Consider the following 20143-nt stretch of genomic DNA (forward strand, 5'->3'; position numbering starts at 1 on the left):
TACTCTATGAATTTTTGTTGTCACTATTTTTATTTGGCCCAGAAATATCCTCTCATCTTTCTCCAGTTCAATCTCTTAGTGTTCTGGTATGTAGGTCTGTCCCTCTGTAACTGCTCTGAACTTTTTGGGGGAGGAGTATCTGAATGCTCCACATGGACATTGGTCATTGAGGAAGAGCAAGAGAAAGGCTGGTGTGGCCCTTATTTATTACCGTCAAGTTGAAGAACTTCATTACCTTCAGCATTCTGTGATTAGGAAGGAAAGGTTCCAATTCTAAAAGTATCATTCCGGGGGGCTCCTGGGTGGCTCAGGCAGTTGGGCATCTGACTTCAGCTCAGGTCATGATCTCAAGGTTTGTGGGTTTGAGACCCACGTCTGGCTTGGCGCTGACTGACAGCTCAGAGCATAGAGCCTGCTTCAGATTCTGTGTCTCCCTCACTCTGCCCCTCCCCCACTTGCACACTGTCTCTCTCTTTCTTTCAAAAATAAATAAATATTAAAAAAAATTTAAAGTATCATTCCTTAATATGAAAGGGCTAGATGCCTAAAAAGAAAACACAGTACAATTATTCCAGTTTACTTCAAGTGGGTTAAAACATAGACAGTAGGCTTGAAAGTTTTTCTTGGATTAATATAGACTGTAAAATAGAATTATTTTCATGAAATCAAGATTTTTTTTTTCCTTAGGGCGCCTGGGTGGCTCAGTTGGTTAAGCATCTGGCGTCAGCTCAGGTCATGGTCTCATGCCTTGTGGGTTCGAGCCTTGCATCGGGCTCTGTGCTGACAGCTAGCTCAGATCCTGGAGCCTGTTTCAGATTCTGTGTCTCCCTCTCTCTCTGACCCTCCCCTGCTCGTGCTGTCTCTCTCTGTCTCTCAAAAATAAATAAAAAACAGGAAAAAAAAAAGATTTTTTCCAATGGTCAGATTTCTAAAAAGTCTACCTCTTATAGAACGAAATGTGAACCTTAATTTTACTCTAAGAACCAGCTGTTTTAGAGAATAAAAACCTATATTAAGTTGGTTCTGTGTACTGGGACATTCCCCTTTCTCAGAACTGGTAAAAAACTCATGATATTAAGACCTTTAATTGGTCAGGGGCGCCTGGGTGGCTCAGTTGGTTAAACCTCGACTTTGGCTCAGGTCATGATCTCAAGGTTCGTGGTTTCGAGGCCCGCATTGGGCTCTGTGGCTTCCAGTTCTGTGTCTCCCTCTCTGTTTGCCCCTCTCCCTCTCATGCTCTGGTTCTCTCTGTATCAAAAATAAAATAAGACATTAAAAATTAAAAAAAAGACTTTTAATTACTCAGATGATCACAGTAAGGCAATTTCTCTTTCTGCGAGAATTCCAATGCACCAAAACAAATAACAGCAGCAGCGACACGCCTTGGGGGAAACATCTCAACACCTTTGGATATGGTAAATTTTCATGCTTGTCAATGCCTAGTCACCCTACTTTATCGATTCATAATATATATCATTTATGTTTATATAGGTAGCTATGAATTTTTAAGAATTATGCCATACCTTTTAGTTTATGTGAAATAGTAGTTTCCAAAAAAGTTTTATTTACAATAAAAAAAAACCACCCGTGATAGTATGAATTCTGAATAGTTTAAATGTTAAAAATTTTTTTTAACATTTATTCATTTTTGAGAGACGGAGCACAAGCTGGGGAGAGGCAGAGAGAGAGGGAGACACAGAATCTGAAGCAGGCTCCAGGCTCTGAGCTGTCAGCACAGAACCAATGCAGGGCTTGAACCCATGACGCGAGATCATGATCTGAGCTGACGTTGGACACTCAACCAACCGAGCCACCCACGCACCCCGTAAGTTGCCCTTTTATTCTTGCCTTTTCCTTCTTCTTTTGAAATTCTTCATTTGGCATATTTGCCATCAACCCCAGCTTTTCATGTGGTCTGTTGGGCATGCATGCCCCCTTTGCTCGCTATGTTGAGAACGTGTTTTTCCGCAAGCGAGGATGTGGCTTCTGGGCGTCAGAACGTGGTAGCTGGTTTAGTGATTTATCTGATGGGAAATGTTCTCTGGAGGAGTAATGTTGATGATGTCCCTCTAATTCAGTACCTCTGCTTCATTGAACACAACTCAACCAGATTTGAAAGCAGATGGGAGACAATGTGGTAAACCACTGGCAGAAAGACAGAGCTCTTGAGTATTCCTGACCAAATAAAGGCCTGACAAGGAAGAATATGTTGACAGCGTTTCTTAGGACATGCTTCAAGGATTACATTAAAACGTTTCCACAGGGTACAGGCTTCAATCAGCAGAAGGTGTTCTTGTATCCCAAGTACCACAGGGTCGAGTTTTCCAATGACCTCAGCATAGCAGCCAATATAGGGGTTGCTGGAGTAATTAAACAGATTTCATTAAGTGTCAGCAAAAGCTCCTGGCCGCCTATTAGAAAAACTTTTATGCATTATTACAGTCAGGTCCTTCCAAAAACATCCAGGCTAATCTAATTGAATTGGGTATTGCAGTAAGGAAACATTTATTAAAAGGGAAGATTTGTTCTTCTGCCTTACATGACAATGTTTTAAAAGATTCTTCTGCTTTCCTTAATTTGTAAAATATATAAGTTGCTGGATAAATTCTTCCCTAGGACACTTTTCAGACAGATGTATATATATATTCTCTTCTAGAAGTTTTACTGACCTTTGGATTCATATTTACCTAATGGTAATTATCTACTAAGTTAGGCATTGAATTCTAACAAACTCTAGCATAGCTATTGTTGTCTCAATTTTGTAATTGAGGAAACGGGAACTCAGAGAGGTTAAACAATTTATCCCATATCACACAGCCAGACAATGGGAATAAACGCAGGTTGAATCATACAAGCTATTTATGTTCTCTTCTTACATTTGTATATGTTTTTAAAGAGCCATTGGTAATATGTTGGGTGTGTATCATGCTCATCTCATTACTGAAACCAAATTCTATTTAATGTGAAAAATCTCTATTCTAATCACACTGAGAATTTGTGGAACAATAAAACTATTCTTTTTTTCCTGGTTAGTCTACTGTAAATTTTCCCATTGACTTTACCAATGTGGAAGAAGTGGGAGTAATTTGAATATGAAGCATTCTGCAGAGACAACAAGTTGCATGGTGGCCATTAGCTTTCAGTACTTTTCAGAGATCATAGCTCTTATTTTCCTTTCAGAACTCATGGGGCGCTGGAGAGAAGCATGATAGGGGAAGAGACAGCATGACAGACAAGAGCCTATAAACAATTTGGTTTCTCTTAGAGATGCATTGGGTTGTTTGATGGTATCTCCTGGATATTTCAGTCTTGAGAATTCACTGAACTCAGAACATGGAAAGGAGACTATCTATTCCCCTCGCCTTAAGCTATCCTCAAGTTAGTTATATTGAATAGGCAAATAATTATCTTAGAAGCTACAGAAAAATAAGTTCTTCAATTTTTCTGGTAATCTATAAATTCTAGTGTCAGATATTTATTTATTTATTTATAGCTAGTTATTTTTTCTATATTATTCATTTTATTAGTTCATTATAAACACAATTAGCAGTATCATCTTACTAGATAAAATACCTGTGAAAGTCCAGTGACTGAGCTATTGAAAGGACATCTGTATCTGTAAGAAAATAGAGGTTATGGAAGATGCAAGAAAGTTGTGTCAAATGTCTGTGCATGAAAGTTGTTGATAACTATTCAAAAGACTTACATTTCTTTGCTTAAAATAGTGTCTAGAACACTATCTAGCACATGATAGGCACTTAAATACTTAGTGAGTGAATGGAAGACCAAAACATGAATCCATTTGTTATCCTCAGAGGAGATGGAATGACAAGAAGCGTCCTTGTTGAAAGTAAGATAAATTGAGACTAAAGGAAAATTGGATAAAAATCAGTGTAAAGTGGTGAAAAATGCTCTTCATCTGTCCTGGCTTTGCTGTCATCATGGAGCCTGCTTTGGGTCCTCTGTCTGTGTCACCCTCTTCCCCTGCGCGCACTCTCTCTCTCAAAAATAAATACACATTCAAAAACAAACAGGGACATCTGAGTGGCTCAGTCGGTTAAGCGTCCAACTTCGGCTTGGGTCATGATCTTACCGGTTCATGAGTTCAAGCCCTGTGTCAGGCCCTGTGCTGACAGCTCAGAGCCTGGAGGCTGCTTCAGAATCTGTCTGTCTCTCTCTGCCCCTCCCCTGCTTGCGCTCTGTTTCTTCCACTCAAATATAAACATGAAAAAACAAATAAATAAAAAGCCCCCACATTTTAAAACATAATTCTTTCAACAATAGAAGAAAATAAATTTTAGTAGTTTTGCGATTCAAATAAAAATCGCAATTAAGTAGACGTGGCAGGAGAATAACAACAATGTATTCTTTTTATTTTTATATATTTACTTTTTTATTGTTGAGAGAAACAGTGTGAACGAGGGAGAGGCAGAGAGAGAGGGAGACACAGAAGTGAAGCAGGCTCCAAGCTCTGAGCTGTCAGCACAGAGCCCAGTGCAGGGCTTGAACTCACAAGCTGTGAGATCATGACCTGAGCCGAAGTCGGACAGGCGCCCCAGACAATAACAACAATGGCACAAGAAACAGTAATAAAAAATACTTTAGAACACTATTATAACATCCATATCATTCTTAGACTTGATGAAAGAAAACACCGTATTGGAATCTTATGTCTCAAACCTGAGTTTTGTATGCATAAAAACGGTCATTGAAAAGTGGTCTGTAACGTAATTTACTGCATAATTCAAAGACATATTCCTAAGAAGCACATGTGTGGTATAGAAAAAAGCAGCAGAACAGAAGATTTGAAAACAAAACTGACACTGAAATTGACCAAAGGAGATAGAACTTAGTCTGAAACTAACCATGTGACTGGCCTATTAGATTTTATTTATTTATTTATTTATTTATTTATTTATTTATTTACTTACTTACTTACTTATTTATTTATTTCCATGTACCAGTCATCTTTTATTGGGTGTTACTTCTTAATTAGGACATGAAAGGGTTCAAGGGTGCTCGGCAAAGGCTATGGTAAGGAATGTAGAATGTGCCTCCACACTGGGCCCTCCTCAGTGGTACTTGTGTAACTGCTCACGTTTGAATTCCTTGCTAAGAATAACAGTAGCTGCAAAGCATATAAACTCCCAGCACCGTAGAAATCCTAGAGACGACCCCTTTCTTCACATTGACGTACTTGCCGTAATACAGTAGTGACCTCTTTGAAATGCTTCAGCAGTGACGTTAGAGGTGAAATCCCTCATCAATATCCGGCTTGGCAGCTCTCCTAGTTTAACATCCATGTGCTCTTTCATCTTCACTGGTACGGATGATGCCATCTTGGAGTTCTGGGTGTCTGGCCAATTAAAATCTTTAAAAGTCAACATTCTACAGAGGATTTTAATAGGACCTGGACTTTCATAATACAACATATATTCAAAATGTCCAGAATACCATCCAGAATTACTCAACATACAAAGGAGCAGGAAACTATGACCAATTCTCAAAACATAATCAATGGATGCCAACCCTGAGATGATCCAGATGTTGAAGTTACTAGGCTTTAAAACAACTATTATAATCACCCTCCATGAAGTAGAATTGAACACATTTGAAATGAAAAAAAGATAGTAATTTTGAGGAGAGGAATAGAAATTATAAACAAAAGAGCCCAAAAGAGATTTTAGGACTGAAAAATACAATGTGTAAAGTAAAAGTGAGCCCACTGGATGGCAGACTTTAAAGACTGATGAATAGAAATCATCCGAAATAAAGAACTAAAGAGAAAATATTTTTAAAAACTGAACAGATTATAAGGTACCCATGGGATAATATTTTAAGATACAACATAGGTGCCATTGCGTTCCCTAAAGAAAAAGAGATTGGTTCAGAAAAAATATTTGAAGAAATAATTGCTGAAAACTTTCCAATATGGTGAAACATCTAAGGTTACAAAATAAATTCAAAGAAAACCATGCCAGACACATTATAATCAAACTGCTGAAAACCAGAGGTAAAGAAAAAAAACGTCTTGAAAGCAGAGAAAAATAACACATTACACAGAGCCTAGAAGACAGTGGAACAACATCTTTAAAGAAAAGATCTGAGAATTAACCGAGGCTTTTACATCTAGTGAAGATATCCTTCAGGAAATGACAGTGACATAAAGATATCCCTAGAGTAAGAAAACTAACAAAATTCATTGTGGGCAGACCAGCTCCAAAAGAAATGATAAAGGGAGTTTTCAAGCTAATGGGAAATGATTCAAGAGGGAAAGATGGAACAGGAAGGAGGAACAAACACATGTTTGGATACATGTAACAGAATATTTTTTCCTCAGAAGTTATTTCAAAGCTATATGACTTTAATAGCAAAAATGTAAGATCAGTGTGGGTTTCTTTTTTTTTTTTTGTAAAAATTTTTAAACGTTTATTTATCATTGAGAGACAAGAGAGAGACAGAGCATGATCATGGGAGAGGCAGAAAGAGGGAAAGACACAGAACCTGAAGCAGGCTCCAGGATCTGAGCTGTGGGCACAGAGCCCAAAGCGGGGCTTGAACTCACAAACTGTGAGATCATGACTTGAGTTGAAGTCGTATGCTCAGCTGACTGAGCCACCCAGGCGCCCCTGGTGGGGGTTTCAATGTATGTAGATGTAGTAATGTAAGCAGCAACTACAACATTAAAGGGGGGAAGGGTAAAGTGAAACTTAGGAAATTGTAAGGCTTCTTCTACATTTTCCTTGGAGTGTTCATATTAGCTCTAAATAGATGGCTGAACGTTCTGTAGGTATATTGTGCCCCGTATGGACTGTACACATAAAGAGTGAATTTTACTGCATGTAAATTACAGAAAACTTGATGGCAAAGGAGGAGAGGGGAAATGAAAGTTTTATATCTGTACTTATCCTGTTAGTTTTGAATTTCACATCATGTAAATATATTATCTAAAATTAAAACAAGAAGATAAAACCAGGAAACAACCCAACAACTGAGCACTGAAGAGTTTTCTGAAGGCTGTTGATGCACACAGCTCCGCTCTGCTCCTCCCTTGAGAGTCCTTGGACGTGGCAGAACCTATCACACAGAACACCACAGCTCACATTGTTCTCACCCTTGTGTGCCGCAAAACACTTCCTCATGAAGAGCAGGACGTACGGGCTGCCAGAGAGAGGGTGGAGGTGAGATCTTAGCGTCCCTTTGAGGAATATGCAAAAGGAGACACGGAAGGATAATTGTACCATTGAGGATGCTTCTCCCTCCATCATTTCCCCTGTTCACCTGAAGAACAAGGTCCCTCTCAAAGAATTACGTTCTTGCACTGTCAGAAATGACTTTTGTGTGTTCTCATCAAAGACTACACTTTTGAAATAGTTTGGTAATATTTATTCAGCCAATACCAGTTACGAATATGGGAAATGGGGGAAGGAAAGGGAAATTGATAAAAGGAGGCCCCAAATGAAAATAAGGCATAGCCTCCCAAAACAAATAATCCAGTTAAGAAATGGAAAGACGACATAAATAGACATTTTTCCAAAGAGGACATCCAGATGGCTAACAGACATATGAAAAGATGGTCAATATCACTCATCGTCAGGGAAATACAAATCAAAACCATGATGCGTTACCACCACATACCTGTCAGAATGGCTAAAATTAATAACACAGGAAACAACAGATGTTGGTGAGGATGTGGAGAAAGGGGAGCCAGCTTACACTGTTGGTGGGAATGTAAACTGGTGCAGGCAACCTAGAAAACAGTATGGAGGTTCCTCAAAAAGTTAAAGTTAGAATTACCCTATGACCCAACAAATACACTACTAGGTATTTACTCAAAGGATACAAAAATACAGATTCAAAGGGGTACGTACACACCAAAGTTGATAGCCACATTATCAACAAGAGCCAAACTATGGAAAGAGCCCAAATGTCCATCAACTGATGAATAGATAAAGAAGATGTGGTATACTTACACACAATGGAATATTATTCAGTGATCAAAAAGAATGAAATCTTGCCTTTTGCAATGACATAAATGGAACTAGAGTATATGATACTAAGTGAAATAAGTCATAGAAGAACAAATATCATATGATTTCACTCATAAGTGGAATCTAGGAAACAAAACAGATGAACATGTGGGAAGGGGGAAAAAAGAGAGGGAAGCAAACCATAAGAGATTCTTAACTATAGAGAACAAACTGAGTTGCTGGAGGGGAGGTTGGTGGGCGGATGGGTTAAATGGATGATGGGCATTAAGGAGGACACTTGTTATGATAAGCATTGGGTGTTATATGTAAGTGATGAATCACTAAATTCTATTCCTGAAACCAATATTATACTGTATGTTAACTAACTAGAATTTAAATAAAATATTGAAAAATAAAAAAAAGAAAATAAGGCGTAGCAGGAAAACAAACTATACAAACAAGACTGGTACCTCTGTCAGAAACAGATGAGAACAAGTCAAAAACAGGAAAAGATATCCACACATTTGGAGATTCAGAAGAGGTTATAGATCAAGACCCTTGGTTGCAAGTAGAAGAGACATATTTCCAATTGGCTAAAATAAAAAAGAATTTATTGGATCATGGAGTTGAAAAGTCCTATGGTACGAGAACTTCAAGATAGGTGGATCTAAGAGCTCTAGGATGCCACCAGGACCAGGTATGTTTTCCTCTGGCTTTTCCTTAGGCAGGCTCTTCCCTTGAACGGCAAAATGGAGTCTTACAGCCTTTTTCTTTACAGATTGGCAATCCCCAAAGAAAGTTCATAGCACCCTCCTCCCCTCCCCCAAATAATTCTGACAAGGGTTTCATTGTTTTGGCTTGGTTCATAAGCCTATGCCTGATTTGTTTACTGTGCACTGGCCAGCCTGAGTCACACACCCAGCTTTGGAGATGGGAACCAGTCCGCTGGAGCTGCATTGACTGGAGATGGAAGAGGGGCCATTCCTCCAGAAAAGATTGAGGTATAATCTAAGTAGGTAAAAACAAATGTCAGCTCTAAGGGGGAAGTTTAGGGGCTACAAACTTGATCAACATGAAAAGAAGGTCAACAATTCATCCTCAGGGTGTGAGGAGAAATTAAGAGGAAGGGATATTAGGAAACTAAGAGAGGAAAACCTTTGGTATCAATGCAGTGGGAGTCCACAGAGATTAGTAAACTAGTCACTGAGCAGCCCTGAGGGCCCAATTAAAGTTAGATAGTGTGGATTTGTCATTAAGTCATTAAACCCAGTTTTCAGTAGGCTCATAGCAGCAGGAGGGAAGGAAGGACTTTTTACTGTAGCTTTCCCAGAGCTGGGGATTGGCCTGAGGGTGGAGAAATCAGGTGCTAGCAAAGTCATGGTTGAGATGGAGTCCAGGCTGTGGCATGACAATAGGGAAACTAGATGGTGGCTGGTGGACTCTGAATGGGGGAGGGGCAAGGGCTGAAGGTCATGAGGAAAATACCAAGCAGTATTAGCAGAAGCAGTGAAGTACAGAGGAGGAAGAACATGTTTTCTCGAGATGCAAGATGTGGGCAGAAACAGAAGTTGTAGATAGAGTCACAGCTAATTATCAGGGTCCTGCTGTAGATTGGGCTCTTTGGGGAGCAGGTCCTGAAATGGAGTGAGGAGCACAAAAGGCTTACTAAGACATTAACACCAGTGAATAGAGAAGGGTGAGAAGTAGGGTTGGCCAGGGGGAGCCATCAGACCATGATGCAGACTTGTGGCCAGGCAGAAAAGAACCTGAACTCCCCTTGAAAGCGAGGCTGACTCTGAAGGAGCAAACAGCTGGAGGCTGTCAGCTAATTGCACTCCTCACAGCTGGACAGCTAGTCCTTTCTTGAAGGGGAATCTGAGCGTGCCCACCACAGGTACCTCTGTGCAAATTAGAAAAAGGTGCCTCCTCTAGGAGTTTACAGCCCCATGGCTACATGTCTTGGTGAACATAAGGAGACTCTGATTGTATTTGGAGGTGAGGAAAGGCAGACCAGGATGCACAGCTGGGTGAACAAGCAACCCTCATTCATCCAGGCACCTTGGACGATGAAAAACAATGCAAAACCATATGCAGTGATCCTGAGGGACACACTGTGAGAGCAACGGTTGTATTTGCCATTTCCATTTGCCTCTCAGCAGACCCAGGATATGTTGCCCCTCTACCCAGGCTGGGCAAAGTGACTTCCTCTCAGGTTCCGAAAATCTAAACCAATCATCCGATTCCATCCTCTTTGCCAAAGATGGGTTCGGAAAGTTGGGTTTCAGACTTGGAGCCTTCTCTTGTTAGTGAGGTGGGCATATGACCGACCTAAATTGGTTCACTCAGACAAGATTGGAGGAGAGTTCCCACCCCCACCCCTCGGGGCAACAGCAAGGGAGCACGTGGCACCAGGTCTCCCAGCAGCCGCTCTAAACTCTTGAGGGGGCCCAGCCTTTGGATCAAGTTTACAGAGTGGGGAGACCCTTGATCCTTGGGTCTTTTTTTAAAATATATTTTTAATGTTTTTTATTTATTTTTGAGAGACAGAGAGAGACAGGCAAGCAGGGGAGGGTCAGAGAGAGAGGGAGACATAGAATCCAAAACAGGCTTCAGGCTCTGAGCTGTCAGCAGAGAGCCTGATGTGGGGCTTGAACCCATGAACTGTGAGATCATGACCTGAGCCAAAGCCAGATGCTTAACCGACTGAACCACCCAGGTGCCCCGATCCTTGGGTCTTGATGGAATTGCTGAGTTGCTCAATCAAGTAGCCCTGAAATGTGGTCCACCCTTATCATTCCTATTACATAAGATCAATATCCTTATCAGTTAAGCCAGCCTAAATTGGAGTTTAGATTGTTGCAGCCCAAGATACCCTAACGGACACAGGGCATTTGAGGAGTTTTCAGAGGTGTTAAGCTTGGAGGAGCCCCAGAGGGATGGCAGAAGCACCAGTAGAGCGTCAGCTTTTGGTTAATATCATTGAGTAAGGTGGCAGATGTTCCTTAAAGTTGGTGAATAATAGTGATCTGGGCAAGGCATTGTGTAAAGAGAGGGTGGGACATTTTAAAAGAGGGGTACTGCTAGGAGTTGGGAAGCAATATGCGGGGTGATTAAAAGCATGGGTTCTGGGCTTAGAACGCATAAATTTACATTCTGGCTCTTGCATTTAATAGTTGTATTAACTTTGGCAACTAAATCTCTCTGGACCGTAATTTCTTTGTCTACAAGACGATGGCTGTAAGGATTGAATAGGATAATATTTATCAGGCACCCAGTACATAGTAAAGCTCAATAATAATTACTTTAAAAATTTATATCAGATGAATGGAGACTATTTCTCAACTAAAATCACACTCTTGAGTGAAAACTCTTATCACTCTGTTTTGTATCTAGGAAAATGGCTAAGGGATTGGAATAAAAGAGCTGGAAATGCTGTTCCTAAGGAGGTAAGCTCTGGGAAAGAGAGTGAATTTATGGGATTTGATTTTGTCTTGTCTGTGGACTGGAAGTTGAAAAACGCGGGCTCAGAGCAGCTTGGGATGCAGAAGGAGCTGACTAGTGCTTGCCTTTGAGAACAGGCATGGGTGCAACTGAGGAGTGTGGGTGTGAGCGTGGCAAAGGCAGGGTCTACTGCAATATGAAGGAAGGGGTAACAGTTGCAGGAGGTGAGCTGGAGGGTCATACAAAAGGGCGGTAGAGGTGGGGTGATAAATGAAGGGCCTGAGTGTTGGAAGACTTTACACACTGACCACATCCAGAGTTCTGGAGTCCAGCCGGTTCCTGACTCACGCACTGGTGGAAAATACCCACCCTGATGTTAGTGACCTGCAATAGCCTAAAAAGGGGGGCATCACATCTCCCACTTCAAGGGAATGCATTTTGTTTTTCTACCTCTGTTCAGGCTGCAGAAGCTTGCACGGCACCAACATTCAGTGTCTGAAGTCAGCCCGATAAATAGGGCATCCGACTCTGCAGTTTTCGGGGCTGTGGGGCCAGCTACTAGGGAAGGGAGGCTCGCTCTCCTTTTCTCCTCAAGGGGCTTGTGGTTAATGTGCTGCCAGGTCACTAGCAGTTTGTAATCGTGTTTGTGTCCACTGTGGTGAGTTCCCCAGGGAGATGCGGGGAATTCCGGAGACCGCGGTGCCGAAGAGCTGTGTGTGTCCAGAGGTCACGCGGCTGCTCTGCTTGGGGTCAGAGAAGCAGTGAGAAGAGTCGGAGGGACATGGAGTGCCGGCATGAGAGCGTTCGCCAAGATCAAAATGTTCCCCATTGCTGCGAGCAGATGAGATCTTGGAACCTGGAATCACACAGTTTCAGGTCCAGCAGGGCCTCTGGCAACAGCCCCAGTGTCTTCAGCTACAGACACCACCTCTGTGAGTGCCAAGAAAAGCAAACACAGGCCCCAGATCTCCTGTTGCACCAATTGGAAAGAAGCCCACAGCAGAGGATTGAGCTGTGAGGACAGTCTTCCCGTAGCTCTTGATTTTCCGCCATCCTTTCCCCATCCCAGTCGAACAAACAAACGACACACTTGTAATAAAACTTGCAGGTGTGGCTGGTTTACATTCTGGTATTTTCTTCTGATCGAATTCCTATAGGACACTTGGATAAAATGGTGAATAAAACTGGATAAAACGGTACATCCCAGACGTTTGAGACTGAATAGGAGGGAAGGAATCCTGGAAAAGCAGAGATTTCATTCTGGTCCTGGGAGTTGGTTCTTTTTAGGGGTCCAGGATGGTATCACTCAAATGCCTTCCAGCCAGCCCTTGGGAAACGGATTCCATGTTCTCTTCTTAGGGGCAGCGGTTAGGGGTAGGTGGAACAAAGTGTTCTATAAAACTTGAAGAGCAAGCCAATAAAGTGGCATCTTAGATAAGATTCTGACCGTCTCAGATTGACAGTAAGAGCAGAAATCCATTTGAGGGAAAACCTTTCCTCAGCTTTAGGAGAAGAAAAGTAGAATTAATAATATCAAGAGTTACAACAGGAGAGGAAGATGTCTGTAATTTGCCAAAGAGAATCGTAAGCCTCTAGTGGCACACGAGTGAGTGAGGAATCTGCGATCAGAAGAATTTGAAGTTCTAGAAAACAAACAAGGGACTGTTGGTGACTCAAGTTTTCAGATATTCCTAAAGTTTTAGTTTCCTGATTAAAGAGTTTAGTCCTGTTTCCAGTCAATTACTGTGTTTCTAGATTGAGATCAATCGACAAATGAGCATTGGTCACATTCAATGGGTGAGGCACTGGGCTTTCTCTGGATTATTCCTACGAGTTTGCTCTCTGTCAGTGTTTCCATGAGTCCTGGATACCTTTCTGTTTCTAATTTTTATAATTAGAGAAAATTTCAAACATGCAAAAAATATAAAGAGAATATCCCAAAGGCCACCATACCCATCTCTCAGCTTTAACAATTAAGAATCTTCTTCACTTTAGGGGTGCCTGGGTGGCTCAGTCGGTTAAGCCTCCAGCTTTGGCTCAGGTCAGATCTCACGTTCGTGCGTTCGAGTCCCGCGTCAGGCTCTGTGCTGACAGCTAGCTCAGAGCCTGGAGCCTGCTTCCGATTCTGTATCTCCCTCTCTCTCTGACCTTCCCCCTTTCATGTTCTGTCTCTCTCTGTATCAAAAATAAATAAAAAACATTAAAAAAAAAAGAATGTTCTTCACTTTAAAAAAGCAAATCCACACACTATATCTTTTTCATCCTTGAACATAATTTCTACTTTGTCATTTCTGTTCAAAAAACATGTTTTTCTGTTTGAAAATTTTATTGTGAAATATACACACAATAGAATGTTTAAAATGCATTAGGATTGCTTAAAATAAAACAAACAACCCCCCCCAAACACTCATGTGTCTACCTCCCAGCATAAAAATTGAACATTGATCCTTTTTCAAAACCAAAGAGAAAATTTAAGTTGCCGCTCCTCCTGGATGGTAACCTATGGATTCTTTTTGGCTCCCTCCCTTTGCCTAAAAACCTGGCAGGAAGTATACGCGTGAGGGCCTCACTGCTGCTGCCATCACCCCCAGCAACACTGGGCTCTCAATTCTTCCATATTCACCCTGAAAAATCAGGCCGTTTGCCTCTGTGCATTATCCCATCGATAACGCAATAATCCTTGGTGGGGCATCTGATTGGCCAAGCCTAGATCACATGACTGTGCCTCTGCCCTAAAGAGCACAGAAAGGCAGTCAGTCGGCTCCCTTGATAATTACTCTGATAGGAGGAGGGGCCCTGCCTGCATTTGTCTTGTATTTTCCCCAAATAGGAAGGAGATTCAAACAATGAGCACAAACATGATAACAGTCCACTCTACCTGGCATATGCGTCCAGCTCAGGCCAGTCTTCTAAGCTCCGGCTGGTATAGCCAACATCCTGCTTCGCAACTCCGCTTGGCTGCTCCTCAAGCATCTCAGACGGAGCATATTCAGCTCTGAGCCCGTCATCTTCTCCCAAATCCTCCTTCCCCTCCTTTAGTCCTCATTTTAGTGACCTGGCATTGCTGTTCCCTCGTTTCCCAAATCAGAAACCTGGAGGCCATCCTGGAATCCCAAATGTTTTGCTTATTTAGTTTTAACGTCTTTTGAATGCAAACCCAGCAGGCTTCCTTGGTCTCCAGCTCAGTGTTCCCTGCTTGAATCAGGCCCTAGTTATCCTTTATCTACAGTGGCCTTATCTTAGTTTGAGTTCCCCTAGAAGCAGATCCGGAAATAAATATTTGAGTACAAGTAACTTATTTGGGAGATGAAGTATGCAGGGTAGGGGACAGGAAACAAGGAAGAGAAAGGTGCCAGGAGGCCTGTTACCAAGCCTGCTTCTGCCCTGGGCAAATGGAGCTTAATCCCATGGATCATAGCACACACCCCAGAGTTGGGCGCGGATTGAGGGTGTGGCTGGAGCATGAATTCTCTGACACTTCAAGCCTGCCACAGGCAGCAAAGTGAGCTCCAGCAGCAAAAGAGCAAAAGAAAGCTCCCAGGTACCACAGTCCATGTGCTGGGAGTTAGGGGACTGGTGTGCAGTAAAGTCCTGAGGGTGAGACACTGATAGCAGGTGACACAGGCTTCCTAACTGTATTCCTTGCATATATTGTACCCCTCCACTAATTCACGTTTCCAGTTTTTAGCCACAGTGATGCTTTCTAAATTGCAATGTGATCATGTCATGGCCCCACTGAAAATTCTTATAGGTCTTTCCATAGCTTTTTATATATGGCCCAAATAATTTAAAAGTGTACAAGACCTTTCCTTCATTATTTGTCTCTTGCTTACTTCTTTAGCCTTATCTCTTACTGTCTCCTCTCTCTATTGCCTCATAAATACAATACAGTAAAACCTTGAACTGTGAGTAACTTGTTTTGCAAGTGTTCTGCAAGAGGAGCAAACATTTATAATACATTTGAACTTGGTAAATGAGTGATGTCTTGCAACATGAGTAGCAAATGTCACATGATCACAACTGAGCCAATGGTTCTTGACATTTGCTTGATATACAAGTGCTTTGGACTACAAGCATGTTTCCAGAATGAATTATGCTTACGAACCAAGGTTTTACTGTATTCCATTCTTTTTAAAACATTTTTTGAAGTGTTTATTTATTTTTGAGAGCGAAAGAGAGAGCGTGAGGAAGGGGCAGAAAGAGAGGAATAGAGGACCTGAAGCAGGCTCCGTGTTGGCGGCAGAATGTCAATGTGGGGCTCGAACCCATGAACCATGAGATCATGACCTGAGCTGAAGTCAGAAGCTCAACTAATTGAGCCACCCAGGCACCTCTCCTGTATTTCATTCTCACTGGACCATTTGCAGTTCTCAGAATGTGCTACATTCTTTTATGCTTCTGTATCTCTGCAGATGGCAGCTCCTCCCTGGAAGGCTGCTTCTGGCTCTTCTGTCTGGCTCCTTCCAGACTATAGAGATGCTGAGCCTGTGCAGCTCTGGGAACACTACTGGAGTTTCAGTCAGAACAGAGAGAGGAGCAGAGGTATCTATATACCTATGGACCTATGTGTGTGTTCCTTGCAAGACTTAATCCTGAAAATGTGCCCTACCACTGATAAAATAAAAATAGAAATAAGAAACGACTGAATTGGACTGTCATAATCCAGTGCTATCAAACATTTGAATCATACAAATAACTCCCTTCAAACTCTTCACTGCTCACCAAGCAACCTTTGGTTATAGTATGATTTAAATATTAACTGCCTACAGGGAAAGTACAAGCCATGACAAAATGGGAATTCCTTTGTGTGTGATGGCTATATTTCTTATTTAAATAAATAAATTATATTATGACTTACATATCATCCCTGTGCATTTTGTTGTCATGAAGTTGTCTCCTTGAGTCCATAATGCTGGTGTCCTGTAAAGATAAAATTTTAGAATCGATAAAGCCAGAGTCCATGCATACCTTTGACTCCTATAATGTTACCAAGATAATGCCCACCTGTCAAGTAACCAGCCAGTTGGTTTTCCTATGGCAACACGCTCTATTATCCTTCTTTTTAAGGTGCAATGATTTAGGTCCAACTAATTGTTGCTGATTTATTGATTCCTGCAGCCATGTTTTAAACACCACCTTCTGTATCCAAAGATGTTGCCAGGAACTGCTGGAAAGACATTTTTTAAAATTTGCCTTTCTGTGAGTAGTTACATGTGGAACTAAGCCATGAACATCTTCTCATTTAGTTACCTTAGACCCACATATTTTTGAGATTGCTGACCGGACAGGCTTCACTGTTGAAAAGAACTTATCTTTGGGCAATATGCAAAGTGGCTGTTTCACACAGACTGACTCTGTGGCCTTATTCAACAGGTCATCTTAGATGAGATGATTGAATCCTCCATTTAAGAACAGAAGGTTTCTCTTTGTTTTTGTTTTCTTTTTTTAATCAGGAGATTTATTTTTTTAAATCAAGAGAGACTACTGTAGGGGAAGATTAGCCTCCTATGATTATATGGTTCCATAGGGATATTAAACTAGTAAATAGCAAACTGAGAAACACTTTTTGATCCCCCAAAAGAAAATGAGCTGGCTAATTATTTTAGGTTAGTGACATATGGGTCTATTCACTCCCTTTGTGCAAGCTGAAGGATGTCTAAATAAAATGTCACCCATCCACAGTTCAATTAATTAATGAATTAGTTTCCAGTTATGTTAATAGCTCTGAATATGTACCCTGAGAAGTTTTGTGCTCTTGAACACATTAACAATTCCACACTAAACTCAGTTTAGGAGGTAATTCTAGATAGATCATCACTTCCTCTGGTTAGATGTGGAACAAAAAACATATTGATGCAAACACTTGATTTGCAAGAACCAATTTGGTGTTCTATATATAAAAACACCAAGAAGTTTATCCAGAATTTGATCTATAGAGTGTAGCCAACTTTCAGAAGGGATATTGTTGAGCAGTAAAAGTGTCCCATGCTTGCTTCTCCTTGTGTTTTCTTTTTCCTCAGGTTGGATGCAGATTAGGCACCAAAAAATGACAGTAGAATTCCATGATATGGACAAAGCTTGGGTCTCTGAATTATCATGTGGAGGAGAGCTAATGCACTGGCCTAAATTCCCCACCAAGACAGGATCAGGAATAACTATTCTATTGTTGGAGCCATTGTGGATTTTGATCTATCTGTCATGTTGATCATCTACCCTAACTGACATATTATGAGCAATATAATGTGTGATGTTAGTGAATCAGGGGAACATGCGAAGTCCTCAGAAGCCTGTGACAAAACAGAGAAACAAGGAGAAGGGAACTTCAGGATGCTTACAAAAACAGGAGTTTGACCAAAGAGGGGTGTGGGTTTGGTAATTGCAAACTGTGGTGTATCATTCCTGGTTATGTTGGTAACTGGTGCCCAGCTGATACTACTGTAATGAGAACAATCCCATAAAACAAAGTACACAGGCATCAGAGGTCTCGCATGCACTGGTTCCAGCTAGCTTTAATTGGAGAAAAAGTCTAGGGTGGAGTCTTAGTGGAAAGGGATTTGTGCTGAGACAAAAGATGGGTAAAATAAGAAAGAAGCTGGAGGATGTATGCAAAGATAAAATTGAGCCTGTGTGTCTTCTTAGGAGTGCTGAGGGTGTGTTTTGCAACAGACTTTTTTTTTTGTTCAACATCAGTGAAGATAATAAACCATACAGTGCCATGGCTACTTGGTCATCATGATTCACGTTGCTGCCAGGAATGAACCTTGGGCTAGAAGATGGTAGTTCTCTTGGTGATTTGTGTACTTTGTCTCAAGACTGTGGCATTTGTGGCAGCTACTGGTTGGATAGCAAGATATGCTAACAGGAGGTCAGGCCCATGGAGGGTTGGTGAGAGTAGAACAGGGAGTTAAATAGTATGTTTTACTGTAAACAGTTTAGCCACTCTCCTATTCAAGGACATTTATGTTTTCACTTTTCTGCTAGTACAAACACTCTTGCAGTGAACAACGCTGGTCATTAATATTTCTCTCGGCATGGGATGTGAGTGTTTATGAAGATTGCAAATTCCTAGACATAAATTGTGTTTTGCTCTTTTTATCCTGTAACTTTTTTGCTGTTATTTTCCTTAACCTCTCAACATTTTAATAGTCTAATTGTTTTAATGGTTAGAAAAACCCAGTGGGGGCCCCTGGGTGGCTCAGTAGGTTGGATGTCTGACTTCAGCTCAGGTCATGATCTTGAGGTGTGTGAATTCAAGCCCCACATGGAGCTCACTGCTGTCTTTTTGTTTGTTTGTTTTTGAGAGACAGAGAGAGATAGCACGAGCAGGGGAGGGTCAGAGAGAGGGAGATACAGAATCCGAAACAGGCTTCAGGCTCTGAGCTAGCTCTCAGCACAGAGCCCGATGCGGGGCTCGAACCCACCAACCATGAGATCATGACCTGAGCTGAAGCCGGACACTCAACTGACTGAGCCACCCAGGCACCCCAGAGCTCACTGCTGTCAATGAAGAGCCTAATTCAGATCCTCTGTCCCCCTCTCTCTGCCCCTCCCCCACTTGTTCTTTCTCAAAAAGAAATAAAACATTTAAAAAACTTAAAAAAAACAATAAAATATGTATCAGGATCCTATGGCAGCCAGTAACAGAAAATCCACTTCCTAACTGTTAAAAGGAGAAAAAAGGAGATGTTATTATCTTACATAAAAGTCCCCTAGGATGATGACTTCAGAATTGATTTATTCAGTGGCTTAACATCACTGAGGACCAGGGTTCTTTCCATCTTCCCACTAAGCCCTTCTCAGCGTGTTTCCTAATCTTCAAGTGAGCTCACCTCCTGGTAGCAAGGTGATTATAAGAGATAATAGATGGTCTCTCTCTTGTGCCTCTTTTTTCTGAGTGAGGAAATTCTTTCTAGTTGCTTTCCAGCAAACTTCTCCTGAAATCATGTAAACATATGCCTGGATCATCACTGATTGGGGAATGGGACCGTGATGGTCTTAGACTAATCAGGATTCATCCTCTGGGACTGGGGCTTTGCCAGTCTTTCCTGACGCAGGAAGCCTGGGAAGAAAAGCACATATCTGTAAGCAACCAAGGTTCTATAAGAAAAAAAAAGAGAGACGAGGAATGGTTGTTGACCAGACATCTAACAATGTCTTTAAAGATCATGTGTGTTATATCTTCTTTTATTATAATTTGTGTTGTTAACCTGTGGTAAAAATTTCGTAACTCTGTATGGGCACTTGTGTGTAGTTACACTTATCTGGTGGGCATCGGGTAATGGAAGAACTGTTGAATCACTGTGTTGTACACATTGCACCGATGTAACACTGTATGTCAACTATACTTCAATAAAAAGAAAAACCCAAGTGGAATTTCTTATTTTGAGTAATATTTTTATCAGTACGTCATGGTGGTATTGAACTGCTGACAACCACATATACCTTCAGAGATGTATTCAAAATAAAATTTCTTCCAGTTTAAGGGATTAAGACACTGAATATAATTTAAAAGATATTAAAAATGGTTATAGAAAAAAGAAAGAGCAAATTTGTGTATGAGAAATCTTGTTTAAAGCTTGTAAGTATGTATGTTGATTTAACATAGAAATACCATCTTAATCTGCTAGTATGCTAACTCATATGTATTGGCCAACTCATATTTTAAAATGCTAATTTGACCTTGAAGATTTATTCATACGCTTTTGGAGTAGACAAATGCTGCACATTAATTA

At 41.1% G+C, this 20143-nt stretch overlaps 1 pseudogene; it reads right to left on the reverse strand.

Moving 5' to 3' along the window:
- Positions 1 to 5072: 5072 nt before the first annotated feature.
- Positions 5073 to 5339, reverse strand: LOC115291357 (annotated as a pseudogene).
- Positions 5340 to 20143: the final 14804 nt, after the last annotated feature.

This window comes from Suricata suricatta, chromosome 5 (assembly GCF_006229205.1).
Source record: "Suricata suricatta isolate VVHF042 chromosome 5, meerkat_22Aug2017_6uvM2_HiC, whole genome shotgun sequence".
Classification (NCBI taxonomy): Eukaryota; Metazoa; Chordata; class Mammalia; order Carnivora; family Herpestidae; genus Suricata; species Suricata suricatta.